The sequence below is a fragment of the Strongylocentrotus purpuratus genome, unplaced genomic scaffold, assembly GCF_000002235.5.
Source record: "Strongylocentrotus purpuratus isolate Spur 01 unplaced genomic scaffold, Spur_5.0 spur5_contig_845, whole genome shotgun sequence".
Taxonomy (NCBI): Eukaryota; Metazoa; Echinodermata; class Echinoidea; order Camarodonta; family Strongylocentrotidae; genus Strongylocentrotus; species Strongylocentrotus purpuratus.
In genome coordinates, this window is record NW_022145552.1 from 424,054 (window position 1) to 438,463 (window position 14,410).

The 14,410-nt window shown below is 37.3% G+C and overlaps 1 protein-coding gene across 1 annotated transcript in view; it reads right to left on the reverse strand.

Moving 5' to 3' along the window:
• Positions 1-6,522, reverse strand: part of LOC115926584 (caspase recruitment domain-containing protein 14-like) — a 35,395-nt gene extending 28,873 nt beyond the window's left edge. The window contains exon 1 of the mRNA XM_030991392.1: positions 6,305-6,522. The gene's annotated coding sequence lies outside the window, so the exon portion shown is untranslated. The remainder of the gene's footprint in view (positions 1-6,304) is intronic.
• Positions 6,523-14,410: the final 7,888 nt, after the last annotated feature.

Below are 14,410 nucleotides of genomic sequence, written 5' to 3' on the forward strand. Positions count from 1 at the left end.
CTATCCTATCATCATCATCATCAAATGCATCATCTGCTGCAGGATTATGCACTTCACCAACAGCAACACCCAAATCAGCATCAACTAGACCCTCCATACCCTGTACAACTTCAGGTTCAGGTTCTTCTTGTGGATGTTGGTTTAATAAATGTTTCCTGTAAGAGTTGAAAGTGGTAAATGACGAAGGACATCCACCTTGACCACATACCAAATGTAGATGGGGCATGTCAAACAACGCATGAGTTAGGAATTGCACAAGGGCTATTCTGCTAGCACCCAAAAGAGAGCAAAACTTGGCACTTTAAGTGCACAACAGTCAGCTCCTTTGGGTGCTAGCAAAGTAGCCCGGGTGCAAGTGCTAACTCAGCACTTCGAGTGCAGTCACTATGCGAGCTCCTAAAAAGTGCTAAAATTGAATCTTTAAGTGCTAAATTTAGCACTTTTTTTTTTGAGTGTACAATTTTACAATACTTGTTTAGGAGTACGCTTTTTCGGGGCGGGGGGGGGGGGGGGACCACGCGAAATCCCCATTTATGGTGTATTTTGGCTTTAGATGAAATCCTCGTTCAGGGGGTTTCTGGAAAACTTTTGGTCACGCATGCCCACGTTATTTCTACATCACTGAGACCCCCGGGCAAACAAAAACTTGTACCATACCTTTATTTTCCATAACAGTGTCGATATATAGGTGAAAACTACATTTCTATTAATTTTATATGTTTTCTTTTATTGCTTTATCTGTACAAATCGAACTTTGGACTACGCAGGTCGCGGGAGATATATTTTCTGCTATTGTTCTTTTCGGTATTGTCATAATTATGACGTCACAATAGCCGCATTCACCTTGCATGCATGTCAGAAATCTAAACGCTGTTAGCTTTAATCGGTCTGCGGGAGTGGGGGCAATGTTAGAGATGAAAAGTAATACGTCTAGTAGGAGAAGTTCAATAGACCATTTTCGAAATGATTTAACCTGTAATTTATGCAATTCGCAATCTGACAACTGTGATAAAATCTATACATAAAAGGAAAATGTAATAGCTCTTTGCTAGGAAAAACGTGTATTAGTTTAAATACAATTTATCTCACGTTTTGTCCTGCATTTCCCTCTTTATTCGGATCTTTCTTTTTTTTTTTAAATATGGCTATCCAAATTCCCTCAAGTATAAAAATAAAAAGTATATAAATATTCAAATGCAATCACTGGGAAGATTAAATATAGATGTCCTGCATTTCAGTCTTTATTCGGATCTATTTTTAAAATATGGCTATCCAAATTCCCTCAAGCATAACAATAAAAAGTATATAATTATTCAAATGCAATCACTGGAAAGATGAAATATACATAACATGACTCAGATCTTGCTAGTCTACAGCCCAAGACTCTACTTTGCCAAACTTTGCCAATCTACAAGTATTATCACTTACAGATGCGCCATGTTTTTCTTTTTTAACCAAACCCCGAAGTTACAGTTTAATATTTTTGACATAATCGTTATTAAAGCAGTATTATTAATCTATTTGACTTAGAATGTAAGGGATGACCTTGAAGTTTATAGAAAAAGCGTCAAACACTTTTATTGAAAAACTGGAAAACTTGTGCTGATAGCAGGAATTATATTTGTGCAATTGAAATGTGCATAAATATTACACTAGATCAGTGATTTCAACCTATTTTTGGATGAAGTTCTGTCTTTTTATTTAACTCTTCTTTTCATAACTTTTGGACTGTATTATTTCTTTCACAAGTCAGCAAGTACCTTGTAAATACTGGTGAAACGTCTGAGAACTGAGGCACGGTTTGGTGTGTACGTGATTATGTGTGCTACCGATGGGAGTAAGGATGCGCGTGATCTCTTTAGTTAAGTGTATGACTTGTTTGCTTTAAAAATATCACGTTACTTAAACAAAATTGAAACAAGCAGTTAATATCATGATAGATATCATTTTAGTCGTTCCATGATGGAATTCATTGTGAGTATGAATTGTGTTTGCTAACATCTTTATAATATTATTATACATGTATATGGATTTCAAGAAGAAATCTGACTTAAAAGTGTGTGTGTTTTTTAAAATAAATATCGTATCATCTTATTTTAATAATAAATAAATAATAAAATTGTTAATTACATAGCGCCGGTATCCGTCAGGCTCTGACGCTCATTGTGCTTTACACATATTACCCTGGTCGTAGCCGAGCTGCCAATTAAAGGGAAAGTCCACCCCAAAAATAAGTTTGTTTCGATAGAGGCAGAATAATAAGAAAATCAGGTGAGTGAAAGTTTGAGCAAATTCTGAATGAAAATAAGAAAGTTATGACTTATTGAAATTGTGATCAATCAAATACAAATTGGCAACTCTGTGACTTATTATACGAGCTCTCCTTCATTTGCTTTGTGCATAATATTCCATAAAATCATGTTTTCTTCGTTATTGATGACGGAATATATATTTGTTCCTTGCAGGGGGAGTATAGAAACATATTTGCAATTATTATATTTAGGGTGCATGTATGGTTGAAATTTTTCTTGAGGGAAAATGAAAATTTTAGATTTTTTTAGTACTGAGCAAATGGAAGTTGAGCTCGCATGATACGTCATAGAGTTGCCAATTTGTGTTTGATTGATCACAACTTCAAAAATCCTAACTTCCTTATTTTTAATCGGAATTTGCTTAAACTTTCACTGACTTGTTTCTCTCATTTTTCTACTCCTATTAAAACTAACTTAATTTCAGGGTGGACTTTCCCTTTAAGTAACTATAGCGCTCAAGCATATATTTTACCATCGCTGTCGCCTCTCCTTTCTCTTTCTCGTACTTCTTTCTCTCATTTTCAAGTTCTCGGGGAGGGTGTGGGGGGGGGGTGTATTGGTATTGGCACGTCCGTATGCTCCTCCCCCCCCCCCCCCCCCCACTCAGAGGTCGGAATGACCGCATGCGTGTTGCCAAAATGTCCGGTAAAGGGGTACTTTTCGTGCGACAAAGTCCGGCCCGAGAATTGTAAAACAAGGGGTGTATAAAAATAACTCTGAGTGGGGGGGGGGGGGGGGGGGGGCCGGGATGCTCCTATAGTAACTACGCTACTGTATTTTCGGCTATTTTTCACATACGTATAAACACCTGTATCTACATCCGCAGTGAGTTAGTTTCATTTTCAGTTTAATATTAACGTAAATTTTGACTTGATATTCATACGCATGGTTGAATATACCTATAATCTTGTTAAAAAGTATATAGTTGTATATTAAATGTGTTAATGGTTTTAGTTTGTACGATGATGATTATGGTTCAAGGGTAAATGAGTGCAATTTGAAGACCCGATCAACAAATTACGTCACCCCGCAAACATTTTGTTATCAAGGCAAAACAGAAAGGTCAAACGCTATGCACAGAAATGTCAGTATACCTTTGTTACAAGTGTAGATCGCTAAGCGAGAAATATGAGCACAATTATTGTTCAGACAGAGAGTGGAAAAGGGGAGAGAGACTGAGAGAGGGACGCAGAGAGAGATAGAGAGAGAGAGAGAGAGAGAGAGAGAGAGAAAAGAGAGAAAGAGAGAGAGATAAAAAAAATGTGAGTTGGTCTAGCGGGTCATACATTCTATATTGTATATGGCTAACATAGCTACATAGTTACGTATACATAAGAGGGGGAGGGTAAGAGGGAGCTAAATGGAAGAGAGAGAGAGAGAGAGAGAGAGAGAGAGAGAGGGTTGGACTCCAAAGAAAAAAAAGTGTCCGCTTACCCCCCCCCCCCCCCCCCCCCCCCCCCCCCCCCCCCACTGAGCGACTTTTCGGCCGGCGCGATTTTCAAATTTTCGGGAGCAAAAAAAAAAAAAGTTGGCCCCCTCCCCTAAGAAATCCTGGATCCGCGCCTGGTGTGTGTGTTTGTGAAAGATTACCAGACGAAAGAGAAGGTAATGTTATCTTAATCTGTTCAAAGGTCACCTTATATTTTAACGTCAATATTAATTATCACATTTATCAACATAGCACAATAGATTAATCAAGTTCGTCATCCTATTACAAACAAGGCACAAGCGAAGTATTATTTGTATGTGATTCACTGATAGGAATGTGTTTCAAAGCATCAAAGAGCAGGACACGCATTGTTTCACCCTGTGACGCCGATTAAGATATATATGCTTTGAAGAATATGTATTTGCACATACACATGTCTTTTGTTGATGGCAAATACATCTTAATTGTCTTGTTCGAGGAAAAAAACCCGGACTTTACACTCTTCAATAGCACGGATGACTGAGCGCTTTCTTCTATAATAGCCGAGGTAGAGACGTTGAGAAATAGCTATAAACTCAAAGCCAACCCCCAAAATATGCAAAATTCACTAGTGCACTCGCAAACATTTTGTATAGCGTGGAATGGTCGTCGATTATCTATTTCTGCACGACGATTGTGCAATGATCTGCAATGACTTGTTTACATGTCTCTATCGCTGTTAATGTTTCTCAAAGGTTTCTCTTGAAATACTATCATTAACCTCTGTTTCTTGTGCTAATAATGTATTTGAACTTTAGCCCTGAGACTGTTTTTCCCTTTCAGCTGATATCGCTTTCCGTTAAACAATAACCATTCCAATGAAACATGATATTTCTAGCTAATTGCAGTGTACTCTTTTAAAAGCATAACTTTGTGATTTAATGACTTCTCCGTGCCGTGTTTTAATTTCCTTATATGCGCAATTCAATCAAAATAATGATGCGTATGTACACTGCACATTGATGGTTGTGTACAGTAAGGCCGTCGCTATTGAAAGATTCTGTCCAATCCTTCCATCTATCTAACGTTCTATATGTCCGACTGTCTGTTTATAATATGTCTATATATATATATCTATATATTTATCTATCCATCTAATCTATCTATCCACCCACAATTATATCCGCCCATCCATCCATCTATATATCCATCTATCCGTCTATATCTAATTCTCTATAAATATATTTGTTTTCCACATATGGGAAGGATCACACTTTTCAGCTAAAAGCTGGTTTTCAAAGGGGTCCACCCACAAGATAAAAATACAAATTGTTGATAAAATACATTTGAAATATGATTACATTGGCAAACAAACAAACGAAATTATTATATATACATACAGAAAACAAAAATGTACTGGATAGGGGTAAAAAAAAAAAGAAAAAAAAGAAAGAAGGAATAGAGAGGCGAAAGAGAAAACCAAGTATAAAACTGTTGCGTATAAAACAAATCAAAACAAAATAAAACAAATCAATCCATCTTTCTTTATTTACCCATCTGGACAAGTCCAAGGTATGTCGTATACTTTACCAAGTATCGTTGAATTACGCTGCATAATTATTATGGAATTGTGAAAATAATTTGACATAAAAATAAAATTTAACTTGATATTTTGTCTGATTCAAGCTCTGATAGAGACACCAGGGCGCTGTCTGACAAAGAGTTGATATCAATCGCAGCTATATATGACTATCAACATAAGAGATAGGAGACTGCAAACTTGCGATTGATTAGAGGACTTGCGATTAATTTGGATCAAGTGCAACTCTTTGTAAGACAGGGCCCAGCTTGATACCATCAGTATACTTGCAGTAGATGCGGTCAAAATACTTTGGACTCATTTCTCTTTACTATACGGCCATAAACACGTATTTAATGAGCGCAAGGTCTCGTGTGTAATCAATGATAAGCTTTCCTGAATTTCCTCACAGATTTCTGAAGATTCACTTGCCTACATGAATTTTTAAATAATAAGGATGATTTATTGACAAAGCAACTTCTCAGAATTTCATTTTTTCTCCTTTAATTACGATTGGCCTAAAATTTAATGCACAGTAGAATTTCATACATGGAGGCCTTGTTCAAATTAAATACACATAAAGAAATGATCCATTCATAATCATTACAACAATAATGCTAATAATAATGATAATAATGATAATAATAATACAAATAATAATAATTATGATATCAATGATAATATCAAAAATAATAATAAACCTATTGAACATTTTAGAAGTAATAAAATAACTAATTATCATTGGATTTTTAGAGCACCTAATCGATGGGCATATTCTGTAAAATAACATGACAACAAGAAGAAACACACTTATACTTTAGCTACACTTAATAGGCATTTTGGAAAGAAAACCTCTGGTTCGAAGTAAGAGACAGTCTGTATTATCGGTTTGGATTATATAGTGCTAGACCTAGACGCAGGTCAATGAACAGCAAACTACGATGTCAGCATGATATATTGAGCACCTATTGATAATGATCAATCGATAAAACAATATTACTGTACCTGATTTGTGTCACCTCCCTAGCCTTGACAGATCGAATGTATTCCTCCACAACAATGAAAGCTCCTTGCTACAGAAATTAATTATATCCAGAGCGCATGAAACACCGATCGGCACTGAGACTTCCCCCAGCTGTGGTAGTAAATATGATATTGTTTCGATATCAAATATATTGGATACCGGATGGGAAACTGTAGACTCCGGGTGCACATTGAGCTCGTTGTCGAATGGGACTAAATGCGTTTCCCATATAACTCTACCGGCGCGCGTTTGTCGTTTCCATACACATATCCACGATTGAGGGAGTTATCAATATTGTGGTGTAGCACTTCCTCTTTCTATCAGGTTATTGTATTGAAGCACAAATAGCACAACAGAACTAAAATTATTTCAATAGCAGTTCCTCTCTCCATTCCTCCCTTTCCCCATTGTACGCGAGCCGCAATACTTTCGAGGATATATATTTGTTTACGCCACGAGCTTTCATGACTTCATCACCTACGCATCTTTTGATACCAAATTAATAAAATTTCGACCAACAGGTAGCGTTAGCGTCAAAATGGCAACGCTATGGGCTGCCAGAATGAACATGTCCCCATTTACGCCTTTAGTCAATTAGCCATACTTAATTATTAAAAAACAAAAGATGTAGGTATGAAACTTCACAAGTTTTCCTTTTTATAAAATACTTTTTAGAAGTTTTCTTCACTCCATGGCCCAGATCCGGGGGTGGGGGGGGGGGGGGGGTGGGGTGGGGTGGAATCTGCCCCCTCGATCAGCTGAGAGCAAGAGCACCAAATTAACCCGGCCTATTAAAGAGCAAGTCCACTCCAAAGATAATTTTCTTTTAATAGAAGCAGACAAATCAGACAAACCAATCAAACAGGTTTGAGCAAAATCGGATAACTAAGGGCAACTTGTGGCGCTTGCGGTCAGTCGGAGGAGCGCGCGACTGTTGCCCCCCCCCCCCAAAAAAAAAAAAATAAAAAAAAAAAAATAATAATAATAATGATTTAGAATGAAAAAATCAGCCAAATCAAAGAGTTGCATTCATTGCTGAGCTCAAAATGTCTGAAAGGGAATAATGTTTTTTACCATTTTATTACGACTCTAAACCTGAGCTCTAAATGACAATAAGCTTACGATGTGCTACCAATTTTAACATTGCCGATATCTGGAAACACATTTTGTTTTTGTTTGTTTGATTTTTACTTAATTTGGACATTTCCCGTGTTCATTGCACCAAAACAACTACATATAAATTTACCTCCAGTGTAATTTCCCCAAGAATAGTCCTAATTTATGAAATTATGATTGATATATTTGGAATAAAAGGTGTTAAAAATGCCACATCTGGTCCTTTTAGAAAGCCCTAAATTCCACTAGCTTCAAGGGGCTCTGCCCGGTGCACCTCTGCTAGGGCTTCGCCTATGGACCCCGCCCGTTGTCGGCTCGGTCGCTACGCTCCCTCGCAGCACAGTCAAATATACAGGTTGGCACTTCAACTACCAATTCTTTTCGTTTTGGCACTTTTAATAAACTAGTTGAGAAGGCCTGGGATTTCAAAATTCATTAACGATACAAATTTTCATTTGTTCTTCATTCCACTGGGCACTCTCAAAACTAATCAATCAAGCATATGAGGTCCTAATAAATGATGTTATCGTGAATTTTATATAATTTATGGATGTCAACGTGCCCCTGAAATATGTTAATGACAGAGAAAACAAAAGACTTGATGACATGCATTTATATTTCGTCCAGTGTTTTTTTTATATTTTCTGTTTAATGTCTTGGGGTTTTCCCCAAAGTCTGTATCACTTTTGAAATATTTGTGTGTCCTTTTCTATACAGCCTGAATAATTGGTTTAAACAGAGAGTAGGCAAATTGGAGAAGAAAATGAAGAGACAAAAAAAAAATGGGGTAAACAAAATACATGTATTTAGAACTATGTATTCAATTTCTTTTTAACGCATCATGGGAATGATACGAAGTCCAATATTACACAAACTGTAGGTCTAATATTGAAAACTATGTTTTTTTCTTTTTCTTTTATTCTCAATGTTTTCGTAAGTGTTCTAGTGATAAAATGCACAATACTCACCTTTTAAGTGTATTTTAATGCTTTAAATTATTTAATAACTGCATTCACTTTTCATGCTATTTACCTTTACTCACCTTTTAAGTGTATTTTAATGCTTTAAATTATTATTATAACTGCATTCACTTTTCATGTTATTTATATGATAATGTTTTTTATTTTTAATCTGTGCAGTTGACCTCGTGGCAGACTAGCCTTGGGCTTAACAACTTATACAATTAAGTCTACTACAACTACTACTACTGCTACTGCTACTACTGCTACTACTACTACTGCTACTGCTGCTGCTGCTGCTACTACTACTACTACCACGACCACTACTACCACCACTACTACCACCACTACTACCACTATTACTACCAGTGGCGGATCCAGGGGGGGGGGGCCCGGGCCCCCCCCCCCCCTTGAGAAAAAAATCATGTAAAATCACGTGATTTTTACCTTTTTGGGGGGTTGGGCCCCCCCCCCCTGGCGCTCAAGGGGGGGGGGTGCAAATTGAATTTTTTTTGAGGATCAAAAAAAAAAAAATTGTGCTCTGTACCCCCCCCCCCCCCCCCCCCCCCCCCCCCCCCCACTGAGCGACTTTTCGGCCGGCGCGATTTTCAAATTTTCGGGAGCAAAAAACAAAAAGTTGGGCCCCCTCCCCTAAGAAATCCTGGATCCGCGCCTGATTACTACTACTACTGCTACCACTACTACTACCGGTACTACAACCACTACTACCACCACCACCACTACTACCACTACCACCACCACTACTACTTCTACTATTACTACCAGCACTACTACTTGTGCTCATACTACTACTACTACTTATTCTACTACTACAGCAACTACTACATACTATTACTACTACTGCTACTACTAAGCAATGAAACAATCAATCCATCCATCTAGTTATCCATTCCTCCATCAATACCATACTTTTTTTAAATTGCATTCAATCAGTTCTATATATCCTGCTAATATGTGCAAGAATGACTTTTAAAAATCAATAAAAAAATGTCATCAATCAATAACTCACTTAATCAACCCTTCTGTTCATCTTTTATCCACTCACACTATTTACAATTCTACATGCAGGACGACAGTGCCGTTTTCAAAAACAACATACCAGAACCAAGAAGCAAAATAGTCCTGTAGTTTTTATCCTGTATAGATATGTTTCAATAACAAAAGAATAGATCAACTGATGCCATTTGTCATTCACTCAAGCCGTTCAGGGGGGTGTTTCACAAAGATCCTGAGTCGAACTTAACTCTAAGTTGGACTTGCAATTTATGGAGAGCCATTTGTAGCCTTAAAATAAAATATATTCCAAAGCGAAAAAATCAAATATTTTAGAATTTTTATAATTCTACATCAAGAACATGAAATCTCCTTGATAATATGGATATGAATGATTTGAATCAACATTTTATGCCATTTAAAAAAACTTTAACAAAATATTTTCCTAGATGCTAACAGCTTTCCATAATTATTAAGTTCAACTTAGAGATAAGCTCAACTTAGGATCTTTGTGAAACACCCCCCAGGACAGGATTATTTTAAAGGCTAAAGCGATCAAATGACATTGATCCCCTCCTTCTCATTCCCAAAAAATTCTGGACAAAAAACTAATAATCAAATTGTACTTGACTTAAAACATACATCACATACATTCTGAAATAGTACACTTGTAGGCATACACGTTCAAAGTAAGACTAAAATAGAACCCTTTTTTAAAACATATTCACTAGAAATCATGATCCAAAGGATTTAATGTTGATTAAACACTGATCATGCATCAAATACAAATTCCTTAATCAAGGAGCAATTAAATAAATCGTTGGTTTTCATTTCTCATATCATTTGTATTATACATACTTGTAGATTGATATATGCATTTCTTTTACAAACCATCAAAACATAGCATCTAACAGCACACCATCGAGGTTTAATCCATATCTAAAATAGGAAGGCCTCATTTACAAGTAAGACAAATTGATTCAACCTTATCTCAAAATACAGATCAGGGCCCCGTCTTACAAAGAGTTACGATCGATCCAAATCAATCGTAAGTCCTCCAATCAATCGCAAGTTTGCAGTCTCCTATCTCTTATGTACAGAGTTACGATTGAAATCAATCGCAAATAACTTACGATTGATATCAACTCTTTGTAAGACGGGGCCCAGAAGCGAGAATAGAGTCGAAATAGATCATCAAATAAATCACCTGTAAAACAAAATGGCAACTACTAGAAAGGGTGAATAATACTTTTAATTTTTTCATTGAAAGAAACTCCTTTCAGAATCTTTAAACATGGAAATAAATTAGATTATCAGTACTACTCTAAACCATATTTAATGAAGAAAAAAAATTACTGAAAGATAAGCCTCTGGAGCTATAAATACAAATTATCAATAGAAGCATTAATCATTACACGGTAATGGTATACAAAATCAATGTCCATGTAATTTATCATTAGTAATAGAAAGGTCTTATCATTAAGAAGTATATAATTCAAATTTCACATAGCTCTTATATATAGAAAATTAGACAAATTAGAAATATGATCCGCTTCATTCTCCACTATACTCATGGTTTAATAAAACACATCAAATTCTTTGTTCTGTTGAAAATCATTCAAGATAAATTTTAATCAGTTTCTAGTAACTTTCAGATGTGTTCAATTTTCTCAGCTGTAGACTATTTTGTTGCTCAAATGAACCATCATAATCACTACCATCTTGTACATGCAGTGGTAGACAATACATTTAGACCCATTGGCTACCAAATCATTTCTTTGTCATTGGCTTAATACAGGGAACATACGGTTCCAGTAAGCAATGGGGTAATCACTTTTTGAATAATTTTTTACCTCGATCTATTAAATAGACAGTAAATGTACAGGCATCAAGTTTATAATAAGCAACAGTCAACTTTGAAAAAAGGGGGGAAATCAACATATTAAGCACCTCTTTAAAAGATAAGACAAAGCCTTCATAACTACAAAGGAGACGCGATGGCTCAGTGGTAGAGCATTGGTTTTGTAACCGTGAGGTCCCGGATTCGAAACCAAGTGGATTTGCTAGTGCCCTTTGGTAAGGCATTAATCCTCATTACCAAGTCCTTTGTAGAGGACTTAAAGCCGTCTGTCCCCTGGTTGCTTACTTTCAAGCTACACATGCTTTCTTAGCGGTCAGGTAAAACAAACCATCAAACCAAACCAGGGGCGTAAATCCCGGGGGGGATGGGGGGATGCATCCCCCCTCGCTTGAATGAGGGGGGGATGGTCTGTACAAATATCCCCCCTGAGATTACAACAAAAAAAAGGGAGAAAAAAAAGGAAGAAGAAGAAAAAAAAAGAAGTGATTATGTCAATTTTCGGAATAATGCATGAGAAATGAGTTATGTTTTTATATATGTATAACTGTATAGCCTACACGTATATAGTATGTCACGATCATTAAGAGAGACTTTTTGACCGGTTTGACAAGGGTCATACTCTCCTTGGTCTGCAAATGGCCATGAAGCCTATCGCCATCCTAGAGCAACTGAATTCTGCATTGCAGACCAAGTCAGCAAATGTGTCAGGTGAGCTGTTGTCACTACTTCGGTACTTTATTGGTATTCCATTCGTTAGTTTCAAAATAAATCGCCATTATGCTGCATGTTTAGGCGTTTTTTAACGAATAGTCTGTGTGGAATAGCTAATAATATTAATAATAATAAAGGTGATTTATAATGTTGTCTCTCATCCATCCCTACAACTTGTATATACAGGAATGCTGGAAGCAGCAAGGATCGCAACAAGAGAGATCTGTTCAAGCCAAAGTGACGAGGAGTTTCTCGCTTTGTACCACGCAACTGAACAGAAGATAGAGGAGTACAACCTAGACCCTCTCAAGCTGCCACGGAGAAGACGTGTTCCCCAGCGACTGGCCGGTGAAGGAGACCAGTACACACATGACAACCCAGAGGCATACTGCAGGCAGAAGTAATTCTCCTTCGTCGATGACCTCATTGTCCAGGTGGAAGACAGGTTCAATCCATCAAAGTCTGGATTAGGAGACTATGTTCAGCTGGAGGAGGTCTTGCTAGGAACAAGAAATGACATGGATATTGCCAAAAGGTGCACAAATCTTATAGTCCCGTTGAATTATTCCTGATGCATTTCCGATCTACGTATTTACGAATCACATTATATAATTGATAATGGTGGAAATGTGGCAAAGCCGGAAGGGAAATACATTCTCAAAATTAAGACACGCATGATGTATGACCACTCGTACAAAGTTGTGTATTTTTGTTTTTCTTTGAGTGGTTGGTTATTTCTTTCTTCCTTCTTTGCTCTTTTTGTCTCAGTCATTCATTTCCCTTACAGTCTTATAAGACTTGTAAATACTCCTGAATCTGGTAAGTACAAAAATACTTTTGTATTCATGTTTTTGCATGTATTAGACATCCGGAACTGAAGACAGACATCCTGGCAGTACAACTTCCAATGTTTCGTCACACCACAGGCGCGTCATCTCTTTAAGAATCAGTGGACACGTACCGATATATGACACCAGAGGTCCACACTCTATTCCCTCAGGTAAAGGCTATCATGCAGCTCCTCCTTGTATGCCCCATATCGTCAAGTGAGTGCGAGAGGAGTATCTCCAACTTGCGTCGATTAAAAACATGGTTGAGGAGCACAATGTCCCCAAAACGACTCAACGCCACATTTGGCTGTATGCAACGTCCACAGTGAGATCCTCAAAAAATTTCACTGCAAATTGCCCACGCCACGCCACACAGGTGATACGCAAATACCTTGTAGGAGTGTTAATTGGACATTCCCTTTTCTTATTAAAGTTCAGTTTTATACTTTGACATTTTGTTTCCAGTTGTTCTATTTTTTTGTTTTCTAAGCTCCTTTTCAGTCAGGTATTTAGTTTAGTTCAGTATTTTTGTCTAGTTGTGTTATTAAGGTTGCCATCCATTCTATCCTCAATCCAGCCAAGCTCACCTGTCACATTCATTCCATATCAATGCAGGTGTGTTCACTCATTACAACCCCATACCTGATTATATTAATTAGTTTCTACTGTTAAGTAACCATTCCTACATTGTCGCCTGCGGCCAATTTGCAGTGCATTATTGTCAGTCCATAATGAAATGGTAATATGGTACAATGGCGGCCCCCAGTAAACAGCTAGATCAATGTAGGTCTGTACTACCTCGGACTGGTTTTACCATTTGGCTCTTATAAAACATTCCATGTCCTAGGCTTTCCAGAAAGGACTCAGAATTGTCTATTTGGTCATAGATAGATTTTTTTTAAAGTTAATTATCCTTTAAGAGAAAACAAGGAATATGACTTACAATGCGCTTCCTCCCCCAATGAAACATTTTTGTTGATGTTCCTGTGGTAGTACCATTATACATCATTTTCTAAGTGATGGAACTCAAAATAAAGAGTTCGCATCTTCCTGACGAAATACTCAATCTTTATGTTACTACTTGAAAGTGTGTTGTCTTATTTCGGAGTTCATTATAATAAAACACTACAGTTTGCAGCTGTCAGTATTTCGGAATATGTCCAATTCTTTTACTTTATGGTTGTCAAATTTGGTATGTGCGTGCATGTATGTGTGCATGTATAAATTTATGTACATATGTGTTTGGGTATGTGTGTTTGTTGTTTGTTCGTTTGTGTGCGTGTGTGTGTGTGTGTGTGTGTGTGGTGTGTTTGTGCGTGCGCGATTGCACGCGCTTGCGTAAATTAGTGTGGGCGTGTGCTCGTGCTAGTATGTGATGGCTATCGCCGATCATCTCCCCCACTCCTCGGTACGGATTTACGCCCCTGAACCAAACCAAACCAAACAGTGTATTATTGACCACTGAACCATCCAAACTTCTCCAGTATCATGTTAGGCCTATTCTCATAGATTGCTCATGTCTCTCTGTCCGTCTCTCAAATTTTGCTATTCTTATGTTACTGTGAGGGGGGGGGGGGGGGGCATCACACCATTATG